Genomic DNA, 19,843 nt, shown 5'->3' with positions numbered 1-19,843 from the left:
CATTCCAACAAAACTATCTACTTTTGTTTATTAGTGACAGTAGAGGGAAGATTAGCAAAATATGATAATTTGGATAGTATTATATAGTTGAGCAAATATATGGGTAAGTAAATAATGCAATGAGTGGAGTGGCTTAGAAACAATAATAATAAAGTTATATGTAAATGACAGAAAATATGAAATACAGGTAAACAAGAATTGTCTTATTTTTTTCTCTACACAGCTGATGCGGAGGTCATGTATGACAGGAGAGAGCAGGAACAGTGGCTGGGGTAGCTGAGTGAGTCCCCCAGTTAGCCTGAATAAATTAGTATATAGTAATTCTATGTTTAACTGATTTTAATATGGAGAACAATGAAGAGTAAGTCACACAGTCTTATCTGAATCACTAGAGCGCACTCAGTACATTACTGCAAGCATGACAGAGACACATATCACTATATAAGTGTATCACTAAGTGCAATGAAGAGTAAGTCATACAGACTTATCTGAATCACTAGAGCGTACTCAGTACATTACTGCAAGCACGACAGAAACACATATGACTATATAAGTGTATCAGTAAGTGAAATGAAGAGTAAGTCATACAGACTTATCTGAATCACTAGAGTGCACTCAGTACATTACTGCAAGCACCACAGAGACACATATCACTATATAAGTGTATCACTAAGTACAACCAAGAGTAAGTCATACAGACTTATCTGAATCACTAGAGCGCACTCGGTACATTACTGCAAGCACGACAGAAACACATATCACTATATAAGTGTATCACTAAGTGCAATGAAGAGTAAGCCATACGGACTTATCTGAATCACTAGAGCACACTCAGTACATTACTGCAAGCATGACAGAGACACATATCACTATATAAGAGTATCACTAAGTGCAATGAAGAGTAAGTCATACAGACTTATCTGAATCACTAGAGCACACTCAGTACATTACTGCAAGCATGACAGAGACACATATCACTATATAAGTGTATCACTAAGTGCAATGAAGAGTAAGTCATACAGACTTATCTGAATCACTAGAGCACACTCAGTACATTACTGCAAGCATGACAGAGACACATATCACTATATAAGAGTATCACTAAGTGCAATGAAGAGTAAGTCATACAGACTTATCTGAATCACTAGAGCGCACTCAGTACATTACTACAAGCATGACAGAGACACATATCACTATATAAGTGTATCACTAAGTGCAATGAAGAGTAAGTCATACAGACTTATCTGAATCACTAGAGCGCACTCAGTACATTACTACAAGCACGACAGAGACACATATCACTATATAAGAGTATCACTAAGTGCATCAGTATATATAAGTGCAGTACTTTTATCTTTAGCTAATTTTATTATGTATATAAAGAAATCACTGATAGGTCACAGTAACTGAAGGAACAGATTGCACTCACTATACTACTGAAGCAAGAGTGAGACAGATTTTAGTAAAGTGTAGAAACTAATGTCATTAAAGTATATAAGCAAATTACTGATATATATTAGTATCCAAAGGAGTAGATTGCATTCAGTACATTACTGCAAGCAAGACTGATATACGTGCAGTATTTCTGTTTATCATTGATTTTCTAAGTTTAATTATTTATGACAGGAGTTCTTAATGTAGTATTGGAAACAACCACATGTTAGGCACAAATGTGATCACGGTTATGTAGTAGACGGCAGCATGTAAACCCCACTATTACATGATATCAGACACGGTCCTGCCTAGTAAGCATAAGCACTTCTAATAACATTTCATCCCAAAGTTTGTATAAACACATCCCGTGCACTTTTAAATACGACTATGAATAAGCACTTCCCATACATTCTCTGTTTTACTTCAATAAATATTCATAAATATAGAAATGTTTTAAAATTAGAAATTTAATACTGTGCAAAATGATGTGTGATTGTATTGAGTGTATTTTCTCTTTTGTCTCTCTCTCTCTCTCCCCCCTTTTTCTCTATTTTTGTCATTGTATTGGCTTCTCCGTTATTATTTTATTTTATAACTGCCCCAATTTCTGTTCATTTTTTCTACAGCTTCAAAATCCCTTGGAGCAATGCAGGCACATACCTCTCAGATTAGGGATTGCTCAATGCCTGCTCAACTGGGAACATCCAAACAGGGTTGGGGTGTTAGCAGCAGTCCTGCATGCACCCCAACACATGGCATCCTGAAAAGCTGGCTTCAGAACATGGTTGAGAATGTGCTGGAAGAGGTTATTATTTGGAGTATTCAGACAGTTGAGGCTTCGCTGCAGTGTGTAGAAGACACACTCTGTCCCAGCTAGTCCCAATCACTACACCAACAAAAGCCCCCACCCCCTCAACATTGGGGTCCTCCACTGCCCCACCATCTGGAAGTGCAAGTACTTGGGCTTGGACTCCTGCAGGTACTTCACCCATTCTTCCCTTATCCCTTTACCTACACCCTTTTAGCTATTTCCCACTTACACTACCCTCTCATTTAAAAAAAATTTGAAAAAATAGCGGGGTTCTATCCCCCACCGAAACCATTGTGCCCCTCCTGTCTCATCTCCGCTATCACATTACTTTTTATGTGGTTCCTTCTGTTGTGTCCCCCCTCTCTTCCTTTCTATTTTTTATTTAAACTATCAAGGTGTCCACATAAGGATAACCCCATATAAAACATATTAAACCTCTTTATTTTTTTTTAAATAATAATAAAAGCTGTGTAGTCTGCAACTTGCCTTAGGTATTTTAAACACAACTGTGCATAGCCGCATCTGTCCCTAACATCTGAATATGTATGAAATACTAAGATGTTATATGAAGCTTATGTTTTTCACTTAGTCCCTTGTAGCTGCTTAATCCTTGACATTAAATCTTTTTTGCTTTTGCTGTAAGTAGGCATGCTTTTCAAAATGATTTCTCTTTTCCTTATACATTGCAAATGTGCTATGTTTAGATTATTTGCAATTGAGACTCGTATCACTTTTCCCGCATAAATGTTACATATGTGCAAACTGCCAGACTATGAATATCAATCTAAAGCTCGATCACTTGGACTCAATCCATTAAAATATCATTCAATTCTTTGTACCTGGAAAGATAGAGCATTTACATACTCTTGATTAACATAAAAATTTACCTAACAAAGTATTTATTATCATTATACTAAACCGTGCTATAAAGTCTTACTGTATATACTGTTGAAAAATGCATAACTTTGTAGCCATAAAATTGAGTCACACACATTTTATGTTTAGTTTAAGAAGCATTCTTTTAACTTTGGGGTAGTTTCCCAACTCTTGTAGCTGCTCTCTACCTTTGCTGCATACTATAACTAAAGATAAATGCTAATCTTACACAACTGTCTATTGTTTTGAATTGTCTATACACACCTCATTCTCTTTAACACTTCCTATCTTCTGTAACATTAATTAATCAATCTCATCCCAAAATTAATGCCCTGTGCTGTTATTGCCCCTTTGACCACAAACTCATGCACACTGTTCAGTCTCTGTTGTACATTTAGAAATAACTTTCATACCCCAATGGAAAATGTACTTTACAGAAGGTAGTGAGTGTGCAATGTGACCTTTAAGTTCTTGAACCAACATTCACAGGTGACCTCCAGAAATCAGGCATGTCTTTCAAAAGTCTATCTAAATATTTTTTTTATCTTTTTTTTTTTTTTTTTTTTTTTTACAAACTTTGCTTGATTTCCAAATCAAATAATTTTTTAATACTAGGATTCAAATAACACCAAACATGTCTCTACCTTCTGGCTAATTCCCCTAGTACAGTCTAAGAAACCCAGTATTATTCTGCTATGTACTTGTTGGCCAACCCATTCAGACTGCAAAACATGCCCTTCAAAAAGTATAATATGGTCATCTTTTTCTCCTCTTTCTGGAACTCTAATAAACTGCAGATTCTTTGGGGCTCATTGCCCTGTTGAGTTACCTTAAACCCAGACCTTGACAACTTTACTTGTAGCCCCGCAACACCATATTCTTGTTTTATAAAGTCAAAATGGCGTCCACATTAGTGTAACGTGATTGCTGTCTGTTATTGCCTCTTGTAGACACTTTGTCAATAAATTTTCCCTGTAAATTATCACTGACTTTTTCAGGTTCATCCAGAATTATCTCTCATGACAGTAGCACTGCCTCAATAAAAACTGATACATTCCAACTTTCATTAGGTCCAGCAGCTTCTGTCTTATCGTCCACCATGTGTTTGACTTGTGCTTCTAGGAATTTGGCAGTTCTGGATCCCATTGTTCAGGATTTTCCTACTTTCTTATAGACTAATATTACAAAAACAAGCATGCTGTTCTTTAAAAATCATTGCAATCTTTTCTATAAATATAAACCTTGTTTATAATAAATTGTTTACAGGTAGTTCTGTGAGTGACTAGAGAAACTACCATTCAACCTGAAGTACTGGAAGAGCTCTCAAGTGAAAAGATACATTGGATTGTTAGCATCTAATTTCTTTTTACAATATTTATTTACTAATTGTTTGTTGACAAGGCTAATTGATTGGACCTCCCTATATACCTCCAATATGCAAAAGTTAGTAAATCACTCACTCATGTTAGAGAAAAACAAGTGATTCCTCAAGATTATTTGCTCCATTTTGAAGAGTTTCTCACTTTTCCAATGTTATGTGACTGTACACTTGGCATATATAAGTCCAGGAGGTGTGGCTGACTTGCCTTCCAGGTGTTGGAGGAAAAATTATTAATTTGAGCTTCTCCATTGTATTACATGTTGTTGAAGTATAGTAAGTGATGACTTAAGGTATGAAGGATCATGTTATTACAAAACAAACTAGGCAAAAGATACTCCTCAGAAATAAAATCTGGGCTAAATGGAGAGCTACCACATGTCCAACAAACCACCTCCACTTTAAACAGCTAAGAAATGCCACCAAGAAGGATATTCTTAGAGACAAAAAAGACTACTACATTCACCTCCAACAAACCAGCCAACAAACTCCACAAAAATTTTGGTCTGGGATAAACAAACTTCTTCAGCCAGGTCACACTACTACTCCAGACCCAACCGATTTCAACCATAACAACCCCAACCAGATCCCTGATGCCTTTAATAACTACTTTACATAAGCCATTCAAACCCTGGCCAATTCTTTACCACCCTTCACTGCTTCCCAACCAAATTCCTGCAATACTTCATTGCCTACCTTTCAAATGCAACCTGTATCTACATCTCTCATCTGTAAGCTACTTCAAAAATTGATACCTTGCACCCCTTCTGCTGACCGCCTCCGATCTGAATACCTACAAATAGCCACAAAAGCCATAGACTATCCCATCTCTATCCTTATTAACAGAACTAACTCAGAAGGCAAAATCCCTGCTCTATGGAAGATATCTCACATCATCCCTCTACATAAAGGTGGACTTTCTACTGAGCTTTCTAACTTTCGCCCTATTGCTTTACTCTCCCCATTAGCTAAGATAATGGAAAAATGTATTCACAAACAACTACTTAACCACTTACTACAAAATAACCTATTAACAAACTGCCAACATGGCTTTAGGCCATTCCATAGCACATTGACTGCCCTCTTATCCTTTACCGACTCTATATATAAAAATCGTAACAATAACTCTTTTTCCTCTGCACTATTTATTGACCTGTCAAAAGCCTTTAATATGGTCAACCATAACTTACTTCTAGACAAACTAAAGGCTCACTCTCTTGATCCTCACGCTATACAATGGTTTAGGTCTTATCTGGAAAATAGACAGCAAGCAGTACTCTGGCATAGCAGTCTGTCTTCACTACTCCCAGTAAATATTGGAGTACCCCACGGCTCTATCTTAGGTCCCCTACTCTTTTCCTTATTTATTAACAATCTACACATGAACATACCTCAAGCCACCTGCATTCAATACGCTGACGACTCCACCTTAATCTGTACAGCCAAGAATATAGCCTCTCTCCACTCCCTCACCCAAACTGTTTTTCATAATGTTGAAAACTGGTTTATGCAACACTGCCTCCTCCTAAATCCCAAAAAAACAAAACTACTGCTTTTTACTCCAACTCATAAATCACCTAATCCTTTCTTCTCTATAACCTCTAGCAATGGTACCAACATTACCCCAGACACTACAACCCGCCTACTAGGTGTAACAATTGATAATCGTCTCAGCTATTATGAACACATAAACTCCACTATAAAGGCTGTTAACAACAAACTTGGCACCCTCTATAGAATCAAACCCTTCCTTACCCCTGCTGCAAGGAAAACTATTGCCCAAACCCACCTCATTTCCACCCTTTTCTATGCCTCTGTTATATATACTAACCTATCAAAAAACAACCTCTCTAAACTCTCCACCTGTTATAATAGCATAGCTAGATTCATCACAAGCTCCCCCTTTAAAACTCACCACTGCCTTAACCTCAAACAACTTGGATAGTTAGAATTGCAAAACCACATACTCTGTCAACAATTACTTATTACTCAAAAGATCCTATACCACCCTAACAACACCCCTATCCTCACTAATCGAATTACACCATATACAACTCTAGCTACACTATGCTCTGCTAACAAGCTTCTAGTTTCCTCAAATAAAGCTAACAACAAAGCCGGGGATTCACTTTTCTCAAACACTGCAGGAAAAATCTGGAATCAGCTTCCTTCAGAATTATCTACCCTTGTTTCTACTTCTCTTTTTAAAAAACATCTTAAAGAACATCTGAAAACTCATTGGCTTTGTCCATGCACTAACCCAGACTGATATCTTTTTCACTTTTTACTCTTACCCCTATCCCTACTCCTGTAACCTATGCCTCCAATTCTAGTTACTACTCTTTGTTGAAATATGAGGATAACATACATGTGCTTTTCCCTTAACTGAGACTTGCTCATACCTTCTAGTGTGTTTTGTATAATTGTGTAGTATAATTTTTACTAAAATTGTTATAGTTTATAAATTTATTATTATAACTGTTCTTTAGACCAATGCTACCTCTGTATTGTGATTATTCATGTTTCTATGCATTGTTAACTTTGCCACTGTTCATGCTTGGAGCTTTTTTCCCTGGGCCTCTACTGAAAATGGACATATATCCAGCTAGACTAGCCCGGTCAACAAATGTAAAATAAAATAAATAATAAATAAATAAATTATTATTTTTGGGTCTATATTAGTACATCAAAATTTCAAAACTTTGAATGTTCTAATATCGACCCCTATTCAGCGAAAGCTAAAAATATTGAAGCAACAGAAAACCAAATTTTTTCCTAGGGAAAGAATTCGGTTGCCCGTTTCTTTTGCTTCAGTATTTTCAGCGGTGTAGTGGAAAGTTATGGGTTGGGTTCAGGTAAGTGTACGATTGAGTGCGGGTTAGGTTAGTTAGGGTTAGGGTGCGGGTTAGGTATGTGTGCGATTGTGTGGTCGTGAGGGTTAGAGCGGGTTAGGTGAGTTAGGGTTAGGGCCCGGGTTAGGTATGTGTGCGATTGTGTGAACATGAGGGTTAAGGCGGGTTAGGTGAGTTAGGTTTAGGGCACGGGTCAGGTAAGTGTGCGATTGTGTGGACGTGAGGGTTAGGGTGGGGTAGGTGAGTTAGGGTTAGGGCGCAGTTGAGGTGAGTGTGCGATAGTGACGGACCTTATGGTTAGGGTTTGGGTTAAGGTAAGTGGATAGTTATTGGTGTGTGTATAGTTTAATGCAGGGTTAGGTGTAAGATTTTAGGTGTATGTTCTTAGGTTCATAGGTTCATACTAGGCTATCTGCCCTAGGGCATTTATAAGCCTAGCCAGAGTGTGTTTGGCTTTCGCCACCCATTTTAAATTAATTTTGGTATGCACTTTTTCAAGGTTAGTATACTATGCCTCTGTCTAACAGTGACACAGAAGTGATACCCGGGGTAAACCTATGATCTCCCATCCACTCATCAAGATTCCTCTTGAAGAGAGTCAATGAGGGACTCTGCCTAACCTGGACTGGGATTTTATTCCAGAGTGAAGGGAGCCTCTGGGTTATGAATCTGTCCCTCCAGCATGTCCTATTTATTTCAGTGCTGAGGTTCAAGTCTCTCGAGCGCATAGCTCGATGGGATTTGGATTTTCTGAGGTGCAGCATGTCCATTAATTCCAGGTTGGACATGGCTTTATACGTCAGGCACAGATCGCCTCTGAGCAGGTGGTATTCCACTGAGTAGAGCTGGAGTTTCTTTAACCGGGCAGCATATGACATCTGTTTGAACCCTTTGATCCTCTTGGTGAGGTACTTTTGGGGTCTTTCCAGTTGCTGCAGGTGTCTGGTAAGGTACATCCCAAAAGGGGCATTGTACTCAATTATGGGCCTGATGAGGGATGAGTAAAGAGGCATGATGACCTCCCCTGATCTAGATGTGAATCCCTTCATGATTAGGTGGGTTATATAAAATGTTTTTCTAACCACTTTGGCCACATGATTTTCAAATGAGAGATTGCTATCAACTTGGGTCCCCAGGTCCCTAATTACTTCTTCCGTACTTAATGGATTACCACCTGTGTGGTAATTTGTGGGCACTTTGTTTTTGCCAAAGGGAATGACTATACACTTTTTGGCGTTTAGCTTGAGGCCATGGCTCTGGCACCAGTTTTCTGTTTGTATGAGGTCCTTTTGTAGGATGCTTATGTCAGCTGCAGAGTCGATTATGGCTCCTAGTTTGCAGTCATCTGCGAACTTGGTCAGCCACAGTCCTTCCATGTTGGCCTGTACCTCCGAGAAATATATACCGAACAAGAGAGGTCCCAGGACTGAGCCTTGTGGGACGCAACTTGTAACTGGTTTGGAGTTTGACATAGCTCCAGCAATTCTAACCATGTGGGTTCTGTCCTTGAGCCAGTTTGCAACCTATCTAGTGAATTCATGTAGGATGCAGCCTGGGACACCGTCTGGTCCCATTGATGCTGTGTTTTTTGCTTTGGAGAGGGCGACTCTTACCTGAGCATCTGAGATGTCAGGGGGGCAGCACTCTGCTGGGATAGATATTTGCCCTTTTGGTGGGGAGGGGTGGGGGAGTTTGCGCTGAACCTGTCAGCTAGGATGTTGGCAATGTCTGTGGGTTCAGTGTATTTTTTGTCATTTTGTACTAATTCTGAGCATATCTGGGAATTCCCACCCAGTTTCCTAACATAACTAAAGAAAGCTTTGTGATTATCCTTAGCGTCCTGTGAAATTTTTCTCTCGTAGCTGGCCTTAGACGATTTTATGAGTGCCCGTAGTTTTTTGCTAATACTGATCAGAGATGCCTTCCCTTTTTGGGATTTTGCTCTATCATGTAGTAGCTTCCTCCTTCTATTGTATAGTTTGTTTATGGCTGGGGTCCACCAGACAGGGCGCCTGCCTTTGGAGTATTGGGTCTTGGTTTTATTTGGGATTGCATGATCCATGCATTCCTGAAGGTGTTCATAGAATGTGTTTATAAAGGATTCTGCGGTCTGGGCTGTATTTTCCACAGGCCCAGGGGCTTTGAATGATTCCACCTCGGTTTGAGGAGTGTGAAATTTGCCTTAGAGAAGTTTTTCACTGTGGTTTTCTGGGCAGGGGGTGGGGATGGGATGTGAATATCCAGTGAGATTAGTTTATGGTCTGATCTTACCAGTGAGGGATACACTTCTGGTCTGGAGCATAGAGCCCCCATGTTGGTGATGATCAGGTCCAGTATGTTTTCCCCTCTTGGGGGAGTGGTAACAAGTTGTTCCATAGCATTTGAGTTTATAAATTCTAGGAACCTTTGGGCTAGGGTGTTTGAGCTAGAGTAATGCTCCCAGTCTATGTTTGGGTAGTTGAAGTTGCCCAATATAATGGTGTTTGGAGAGACCTTCATATTTTCCAGTGTTCTCAGGAAGGCCGAGTGGGGTTCCTGGGTTTGGGAGGGTGGTCTGTAGCAGGCTATAAACTGGAAGGCAGTTTTACCCACTGTTAGTTGCACATGGATAGTCTCTGATGCTTCGTGCTGTGCCACCAACCTGGAGGTGTGGGTATCTTTGACGAATATTGATACTCCCCCTCCTTTTCTGGTTCGGTCCAAGTTTTGGGGCTGAAAAGCATGGTATGAGGTATAACCTGGTAGTGCTGGGGTGCTCTCAGGAGCCTTGAACCAGGTTTCTGTTACTGCACAGATATCGATGTTCTCCATGCTAAGGAGAGTTTCGAGTGCATGCATCTTGAGGTTTAGACTTCTTGTGTTGAGTAGCATTACTCTTAGTTTCTTATCCCTTGTGATACCTATGGAGGTGGGTTTGTCTTTTGAGCCTTGCCTAAAAAAGGCACTGTGGGGATAGCAACAGTTTTTGCCAATATCCGAAAGCCCAGGGGTGACAGGTGCAAGCCGTCCCTAGCGAAGCATCGTGGCCTGTCGAGCATGTCATCCCAGGCTGACAGGCATTGGATCCCCTTTGAATGACACCAATACTTAAGCCAATTGTTGAAATTGATCATCTTGTCTTCATATTGTGGCATTATTCTTGGTGAGGGTAAGATGCTACTCAAGGTCAGGGTCATACTGGCCTGGGCTACATGCTCAGAGAGCTCCTCTATGTCTCTTTTCATGTAGTCCAGGGAGGTACGTCTCAGGTCATTCACACCAGCATGGACAATGACTGAGTCATATTTGTACTTGCCTTGGAGTGACCTGAGTGCTTGTGTTATGTGGCGGATCCTAGCACCCGACAGGCAGCTCACCGTGACCTTCTCCTTGTTCAGCCTGGTGAGCGGGACATCAGTGTGCCTGACGATAGAGTCACCTATTACAAGTGTATCAGGTGTGTTGTTTAGCCTTAAGGGCTGTGACTGTTCAGCACACTGGCTTTGTGGGCTATGTGTTGCACGCATTTTGTTTTGGGGTAGCGGTTGCTTGGGTGTCTTCTTTGGAGGTCTCTGCTGCTTAGGCAGATTTTTATTTAGAGCCTCTGAGTATGTTTTTGTGTATTTATGTGTTTGGTTTGCTGTCGTGGTAGGTCTATGTGAGACTGGAATTGTAGTGAGTGTGGTTTCCTTCTCCTCCTGACTGGTTATGCCAGTAATGAGTTGAGAGAGCTTAGCCTCCAGTTTGGCTATATGGTTGCATCTCTCACGTGTTGGAATTTGTTGGGAGGAGGAGAGGGTTGTCTGTGTACATGAGTCAGTTGTAACATTGCCTCAAGATTCCCAGATTCACCAGCTGGACTGGCGAGGAGATTGACAACTGACCTTTGGACATGCTAGAATAGTATTGGGAATTCCTTTATAATTGAAAAAAAGGGCCAATGGGGAACAAGGTTCTCAAGGGGAGTTTGTGAGGGTGTAGTGCTTTTAATTTTTTAGTGCTGACTTATATAATTGCTTTAGTGAGCAAGTGTCAGGCTTTAGAGTAGGAATGGGGTATTTATTATGAGAACTAGATCAGTTCTAAGGGAAAAAGTGAAGAGCAGACTCTGTGGAGCTGAGAATGGTTTAAACCCAATTAAGCGGAGCTGCCCGATGCTGCGCTATGCGCAAAATCGCGCAAAGCCACTCCAAAGCGGGTTTTATACAGGGGGGACTTGAAAGAGCTAGAAATTGGCCCAAAACGGCCAATAGACTACCAGATTCTTGTGCTGGGAACACTCCTCCAGGGATAGATAGGCTGCTCTTAGCTGCCCACTGCCACTGGTGAACAAAGAAGCCTCTCTTTATCCAAGAAAGGAAATGGGCAACACAGGAACTTTCCAAAAGTCCAGAATACAGCAAAGCCTGTATTTGGACTACTCTAGGTCAGGAAAGATGGGAAACAAGGATAATTTTTTTGTTTTTTTTTCCTTTTTGCAACAAACAGCAGGAAAATGCAATAAATATGTAACACAGGCTAGCACACTTGAGTGTGTAGCCTCAACAGGTAAATGCAACAAACAGGACAAACTTTAAAAGTGCAGGTGCAAAAACAACTTTAAACAGTTTAAAACAGTTCAAGAAGCAGAAATACTTGCAGTGTGTGGATTGCTGTTTGTTTGGTGTGCTTGTGTTGTACGTGTGTGTTTTGGAACAGCAAATTTTTTCCCTAGGAAAAAATTTGCTGTTCTGTATGTTCGATGTTTTCAGCTTTCACTGAATAGGGGTTGATATTAGAACATTCGAAGTTTTAAAACTTCGATGTTCTAATATAGACCCATTATTTTTCATTGTAGAATAAATGGAATGATCCAAAAGGGGACATTTCAACCACTAGCGGGTCTAAAAAGAACAAATACAACAATGTACATACATATAGGTACATATATGATACATGGATATATATAGGCAGCACAGTTACAGAGATATTTGCTGAAGGTGTACATACCATAAGCGAACAGCACATGAAATTTGCAAAGAATGAAATTATTTACATGTTTAACTTAGTAGATGAACATGCTGGGTGCTATTCCTAAGAATTGTGTGCCATGGAGGAAGGCTGGTATGCAATATAATTGCATATTGCATTGTGCAATTTATAAATGGGCTACACAGTGGACTAAAGCATTATATGCAGTCTTACCAATATTGTGTATGCATAGTACTCCATGAAAAGGGTATATAACAAATGCCCTGCTCTCTAGTCATGTAAGATATACTCCACACCTCCCGCAGATCACACATTGCCCACCCCACCACCATTCATCTTCCTCTTCTTCTTCAAAAGCAATATGTCCCAAAGAGGTTACAATTCTACTTGAAAATATTCCCACTGACACCCCTCCTGGATCTGACAGCAGAAACCCCTGATTCATATATCACTGCAGAGAACATCTATGTCTTCCTCTCTCCCACATATATAATCTATGTTTCACACAACACAACATGCCACAGATGTGTTAAATTTCTCTAATTAAACCCCCCTCAAAGCAAATCAACCCAAAATATGTCTCTCCCTTCAGTCCAATATCCATCCTCACAATTCTGGGAAAACTTCTTAAAAGGATAATCTACACCCAGCTGTCCCTCTATATCCAGCAGTACCAACTGTTCTCCTCCAAACACCATGGATTCTGGCCTGGATGAAGTACTGTGACATCACTTTGGTCCCTAACTGATGACATACTGCTAAACTCTGATAGTGGCCTTCTTACAGGGCCCTTATTTATAGACCTGGCAAAGGTATTTGATCTCATTGACCACTATCTTCTACTAAACAAACTAACTGAAATTGGTATCAGTCCAGATGCCACCCCCTGGTTTAAAGAATTCCTCACTGACAGACACTTCAGAGTTAAAATAGGACCCTCCCAATCAGAATCTGCACCTGTTAAAAAAGGTGTACCACACGGATCCATTCTTGTCCCCTCCCCTTCTCCATATTCATTAACAAGCTTCCTTGTGACTTCCCCCATCTCCCACACCTCCTCCATGCTGATGACATGGTCATTTACTGATCAGGTCGCTCTCACACCAACATTCGATGCCAACTTCAGTTGGATTTACATAACCACTGCCAATGGCTCATAAACCATAAACTACTCAACCGCACCAAGATAAAAACTATGTTTTTTGGAACACCATAGAAAATTCACCAAGCGCCTGACTGTTTAACTATCTTTCACCTACACAACCATTCCACAGAGATAACTACCTAGGACTATGGCTTGATCAGTCATTAAACTTCCATTTCCACATAGACAAATTGAGAGCCATAATAAACTCCCTCCTTATCTGGGCCAAAAAGATCTCTCCTTTTCTATCCCAAACAGCTAGAGCAGCTATTGGAAAAGGAGTTCTCATTTCTCAACTTGAATGTGAGCTCACAAATTTAGCTTTTGCCACCACGATAAACATCACCACATGCCAGGCTATCTCTAACAGTATCTTCTGATTCATACAAACTTGCCTTTCTGTGAACATCACTGTATCACCCTAGAAAAAGCCAAATAGCTACCCATAAAACAAATATCTAACTCACTTTTAGGATCCCAACTCTACAAACTACTACAACTCCACATATTTACTCACCCTTGCAGCTAGACATCACAAAAAACCTCCTCATACAACCTGAGATACTACCCACAAGACAAACCAACACGCATTACCCCTAGAACCAAACTCCACAGCACTGCACATACTCTCTCACACCAACTCTCATTACCCCTAGAACCAAATTCCACAGCACTGCAGATGTTATCACACCAGCTATCATTACCCCTAGATCCAAACCCCACAACAGTGCACATGGTCTGTCACACCAACCCTCATTATCCATAGAACCAAACTCCACAGCACTGCACATGCTCTGTCACACCAGCTCTCATTACCCCTAGAACAAAACCTCACAGCACTGCACATGCTCTGCCACACCAACCCTCATTACCCCTAGAACCAAACTCCACAGCACTGCACATGCTCTGTCACACCAGCTCTCATTACCCCTAGAACAAAACCTCACAGCATTGCACATGCTTTTTCCTCTCAGGCACTTATTCTTTGGCATGCACTCCCCATTGACATAAAGGAAAGCAATACTTATTCCAGATTCGGAATTCAATGCAAAAGGGACTTCTTCATCCAAGCCAAATGCTCCTACTTCAACACAAGACATATCACCTAGCCTAACTCTTCTCCTCTCTCAAGAGTCACTGAAGACTGACTCACAATTGAACGAACCAAACCAAAATTTGACAATAACCAAAATAAGTGGGCACAGTCACTATTTCCTATTTTGTGCCAATAGCTACGCCAATATGTTTCTTGCACATTGGGAGAACACCATCCTGTTTGCCACAGAAGGTTTTAGGGAGCATGTTCTATTCTATCGGTGTTTTGTCGATGATTTGTTTTTGTTATGGAGAGGTCCACTGGAGAGCTTAGCGGATTTTCATGAGACCATGAATGGTTTGACTAACTGTCTGAAGTTTACATTCAACTGGTCATTTACCCGCATTGAGTTTTTAGACCTCTATATTGAGAAATTACATGACCATACAATCAACACTGGTGTCCATCGCAAAACATGCCATAGGAATGCTTTTTTGTTTAGGGCCAGCATGCACCCTGGATATATTTTTCGGAATTTAATTAAAGGACAAGGAATGAGGGCCTCTAGATTAAATCCTACCATGGTTGGTTTTTTGGAAGAGATTAGAGGCTTAGAAAAGAATTTATTAGCTAGGGGGTACAGTCCTGATGAGATTAATAGACATTGGTCTAATATAGATCAGTTAAGGTCCACAACAACTTGTCTGTATTTTGGACCAATATGTGAGACAGGTGCAACTAGTGGTAATGGGCCTAGCACAAGTGAAATTAGGATCCCCCTTTTTTATACTAGTGACCATAGAGATATCACTAGTTTATTTGCACTGCATTGGCCCATCTTACAGGTAGGTGACGACATCAGTAAGATTGTTGGTGAAAAACCCAGGTTTCGATTTAAGAATCGAAAAAACTTGAAGAGGCTTCTTTGCTATGATAGAGGTTCAAGCACAATGGCCTCTACTCCTGGTTTCACTGTGTCATGTGGTGATTGTAACTTTTGTTCTTTTATTAATACTGTGATGCTTTTTATCATCCAGACCTTTGTAGAGAATTTACTTTTCATGCCCATGCGAACTGCATGACTCCTCATGTTGTTTATTTAGCAGAGTGCGTTGTCTGTAGCTCCTTCTATGTTGGTTAGACCAACAGGGTGCTTCGTGATAGGATGAGGGAGCACATCTATCACATCAGGAAGGGTTCTTTACACAATGCATTCTCAAAACATGTTATGGAACTGGGGGAATCTCACACATCTAATTTTAGGGTTATTGAGACTGTTTCTCCTAGTATTAGGGAAGTTGATATTATTACACACACTGAACATAGGGAGACTTGTTGGATTATTATGCTTCATGTGGACAGAGGGAAAGGCCTGAATGAGAGGGCTTCTATTAAGCCCTTATTAAAGAAAAGGAGACTTCAGAAGTGAACAGTTAATAGTAGCTGTTGTCACATTTGTTCTATTTTTACTTTTATGTGTTTTTTAGTTTTGCACATGAGAGTATTATTAGAGCTGTATTTTTATATGTGTGTTTGGATGTATTGCACACGCTGCTTTTGGATTTTTATTTTTCGTAGATTTCTATGCTTGTATAATGCTTGCAGTGAATGTTGCCTTTTAGTCTTAATGATTTTAATTAATGTGCCCCTGTGATTGGGTGATGTTTTATTACCATGTGTTTGCGCCCCTGTGATTGGGTGATGTTTTATTACCATGTGTTTGTGCCCCTGTGATTGGGTGATGTTTTATTACCATGTGTTTGTGCCCCTGTGATTGGGTGATGTTTTATTACCATGTGTTTAAATGGAGCGCATTTCAGTATCTTGTACTTGGTCTGATGAAGCCTAACTGCGAAAGCGCTTACCTTCTGTTACAATAAAACTCCTTGGATTGTTTTTACTACTGGAAGAATTTGTGAATTTGTGACTGTGTTTTTCATCCTGAACATCTGATTTTTACCATTGAAGGAAATAGTGACTGTGCCCACTTGTTTTGGTTATTGCCAAATTTTGGTTTGGTTCGTGCCTGGTTCATTCCGTTGCTTGTGTGCCATATTATTTCAGTTATCTACGTTTTAAGCAACGGAGGATTTATCCCTTGGTCTGCACTTTATTCGTTTTGTTGACTCACAATAGAAACTAATGTATATATTGTTGATTACACTGTGCGTGATTGTACTTTGGACTGTGCTTGTTTACTGGAATGTATATACACAGTATTTCTATGTAATTAGTCTGAACTACTCTGTTATTGCTTACATACCTGTATTTTTTTTGTTTGTGAAATGTTTTGTTTTTCACCTGGGCTTAGCCTGAAATTGGCCAATATTGGTAAGTGCACTACCCCAGTAAAGAATTAAACAAATATAAATAAACAAATAAGTAAATAACTACAATTCACAATCATGGCACCACCAGGATACCAGCTGGTCCCAGTGGGGTAAGCTAGAGTATATTACAAGCTGGTCCTAGTAAGGTAAGCCATAGGAATACATTATCAGCTGGTCCCAGGAAGATAAACTATGGGGGTACATTACCAACTGGTCCCAGTGAGGTAAGCTATGGGAGTACATTACCAGCTAGTCACAGTAGGGTAACCTATGGGAGGATATTCAGTGGTAGGAAATCACATCAGGTGTGCAATGTATACGTCAAGTTTAAACATTACAACTAAAGTTACACGGGAGCATGACATAAGGGACAGACTAAGCAAAGTGTACTGCACTTGTTGTAATGGGTTCACAAAGAACAGTGCCTGGGGAAATCATTGCCTGTAAGATACATGAAAAACAGCTTACACAAATGCATTTATACCTTTTGCTCCAGTGGAGTACATACCCATAAAATCCAACATTTTATAACAGTATATAGAAAAATAGAACAGTATACTTTGATACTTTGAAAAAAAAAACACTCTTCCACACCATACAGCTGAAGCCACAGTATAGAGTGTATTTTTCTGTATGTATGTATGCATATGCATATGTATATATATATATATATATATATATATATATATATATATATATATATATATATATATATATATATGTATATATACTTCCCAATAACCTTTACTTCTGTGGATGCTGGATAATACCACACCAGTGGCATGCTGGACACACATCACATCTGACATACTCTGACAATTTTATGTATACCGGTGTATGGCAGGTAATTCTATCAGTTTTTCCAGACTCAGGAGCAGCTTCATTTTGTGTCCCAGAAATCTTGCAGCCTCATTTGCATTCAGTATTACAGGAAGCTCATAAGCTCTCTTTTGGAATCACCTATGATTTGATAACTATCACAGTCTAGATGTATTGCCTTATCCAGTATATAAATTATTTTGGAATCTGGGATTTATTTACTTATTTTTTACGAACTGATTTTAAATGCTCGGGAAAAATATCCAATCTTAAGTCTTACTCTTAACAGCTGCTACGTATGCATTATGATTCCCCTATCCTGCTTCAGTATTTTATCTTTAGTATATATGTGGATGGAGATGGGAGGCCTCTGTTAAGTAACTGATTTTAGTTAGAAACATAATTTATATTGTTTGTAGGTGGCACAGTGCCACCTCAAAGAAATAGGTTTTCCACTTTGACTCTTACCTGAGGTGTCTTCTATATGGGCTCTGCATGCTCACCCTGTTTTTGCATGTTTTATCTGTAAGTGTCCTGGTTTTCTCCCACCTCCTAAAAACATGCAGTAGGTTGATTGGCAATCTTCTAAAATGTCCAAATGCATACATGTAGTGTGTGAGTGAGTGCATGTGGGTTCTGAGATAGACTGGCATCCTATCCAGAAAGAGCTTTAAAGCCTTCTGCCCAGTGTTTGCTGGGATAAACTCTGGCATCCCTCTTAAACCCATGGTCTTTGGGTCTTAAACAGATCTCTTTCGACAATAATTCTAGGTGAGGGAAGCTATAGTGCTGCAATCCTAGCTGTGCCAACTTCTTTTCCTTTATTTTTTGGAGGTGGTGGCTGTCGGCTGGGTACACTAATCATTATGCTGCTCTGATGGTCATTTGACTTAGAGACCTCTTCTGCAAAGGTAAATCAAGTTATCAAAAATGGATGTGGGATGGCTTGTTTATATGTCTCATGGTTCAGCTGTATTTACAGGATTCTCGAATTACAAGGAAATAAAGCAATAAAAACAAAAAAAGTAAAACAAAACATCATTGCTGGAATTGATCTTGTGCAGATGGTATATTCTCAGGAAAAAGGTCTAACTTAAGTTCAGAACAGAAGACAAAGAAATGATTTAGCATAATTCAAAGGCCATTCATGCCAGCTTATACATGAAGAACCAGGCGACTCTTGGAAGCAGGAATAATGAATACCCCTTTGTCTTTAAACCGCTACAGCAGAAGAAATTTAATTACTGTGTTTCAGAAAGTTTCTCTAACTAGTCACATGACTGCATCTAATGAGATGGTGAAAGGATCAGACTTTAAACTACATTATCTCTGCTAAAAAGAAAAACATCCCTCAGCTCAGAAATGAACATCAGTATTCTGAAATGAATTATTAATGTCTGTTTAATTCTGTAACTACAGAGGCTAGGGATGGCATCTGGTTAAAAGAATGGTTCTACATCCATGAGATCTGCTGTACTCTGAGAAATTCATAAAGCAGGACATGGGATATAATCATTTTTACAGGCACTCTACATAAGAAGGAGCTAATTTGCTTGCATCAAAGCCCTGCTTTTGTTCAAAAGAGCATGAGATAGAGGATAGTAGAGATCAAGAGACGGAGAATACGAGATGGGTGATGATGTCGTACAAATGTACCCTGCCACAACAATTTCTGGTTCTCTGCGATGCAAATGGCAGTGTTTTAGCGGCACAATGAAGAGTCTGCAAAACACAGAATCTTTGTCTCAGTTTTGGCCCATGTTACATATAGTCTTTCATTTTATTATTGTGTGTGTGTGTGTGTGTGTGTGTGTGTGTGTGTGTGTGTGTGTGTGTGTGTGTGTGTGTGTATGTGTGTGTAGGTTTGTGCGTATGTACAGAAAGAACAGTGGGGGTTGCTTGAAACATGCTGGCATGTTATAATGAACAGTGGTTTATCACACCACTGACATTTGAACTTTTACAACCTAAAATGTCCTTCTGAGCAAAGAAAATCACTAACTCCTTCTGTAAATAAAAAAAAAGACAATAAAGTAATCCTATAAAATTAATGGGCTTAAGGTATCTTAAACTCATTTCGGGTGAAGAGTATAATATCTTGATTAGGATTCGTAGGCAAGTTGCATAGAATGCAGCCCTAGCACTGAAGTTAGCAACATACAGATTGGCACATGCAAATAAAACAGGATAGTAAAATGAGGTTTTAATGATAT

This window comes from Protopterus annectens, chromosome 7.part1, assembly GCF_019279795.1.
Source record: "Protopterus annectens isolate FY-2018-M chromosome 7.part1, PAN1.0, whole genome shotgun sequence".
Taxonomy (NCBI): domain Eukaryota; kingdom Metazoa; phylum Chordata; order Ceratodontiformes; family Protopteridae; genus Protopterus; species Protopterus annectens.
This window is presented reverse-complemented; position numbering follows the sequence as displayed.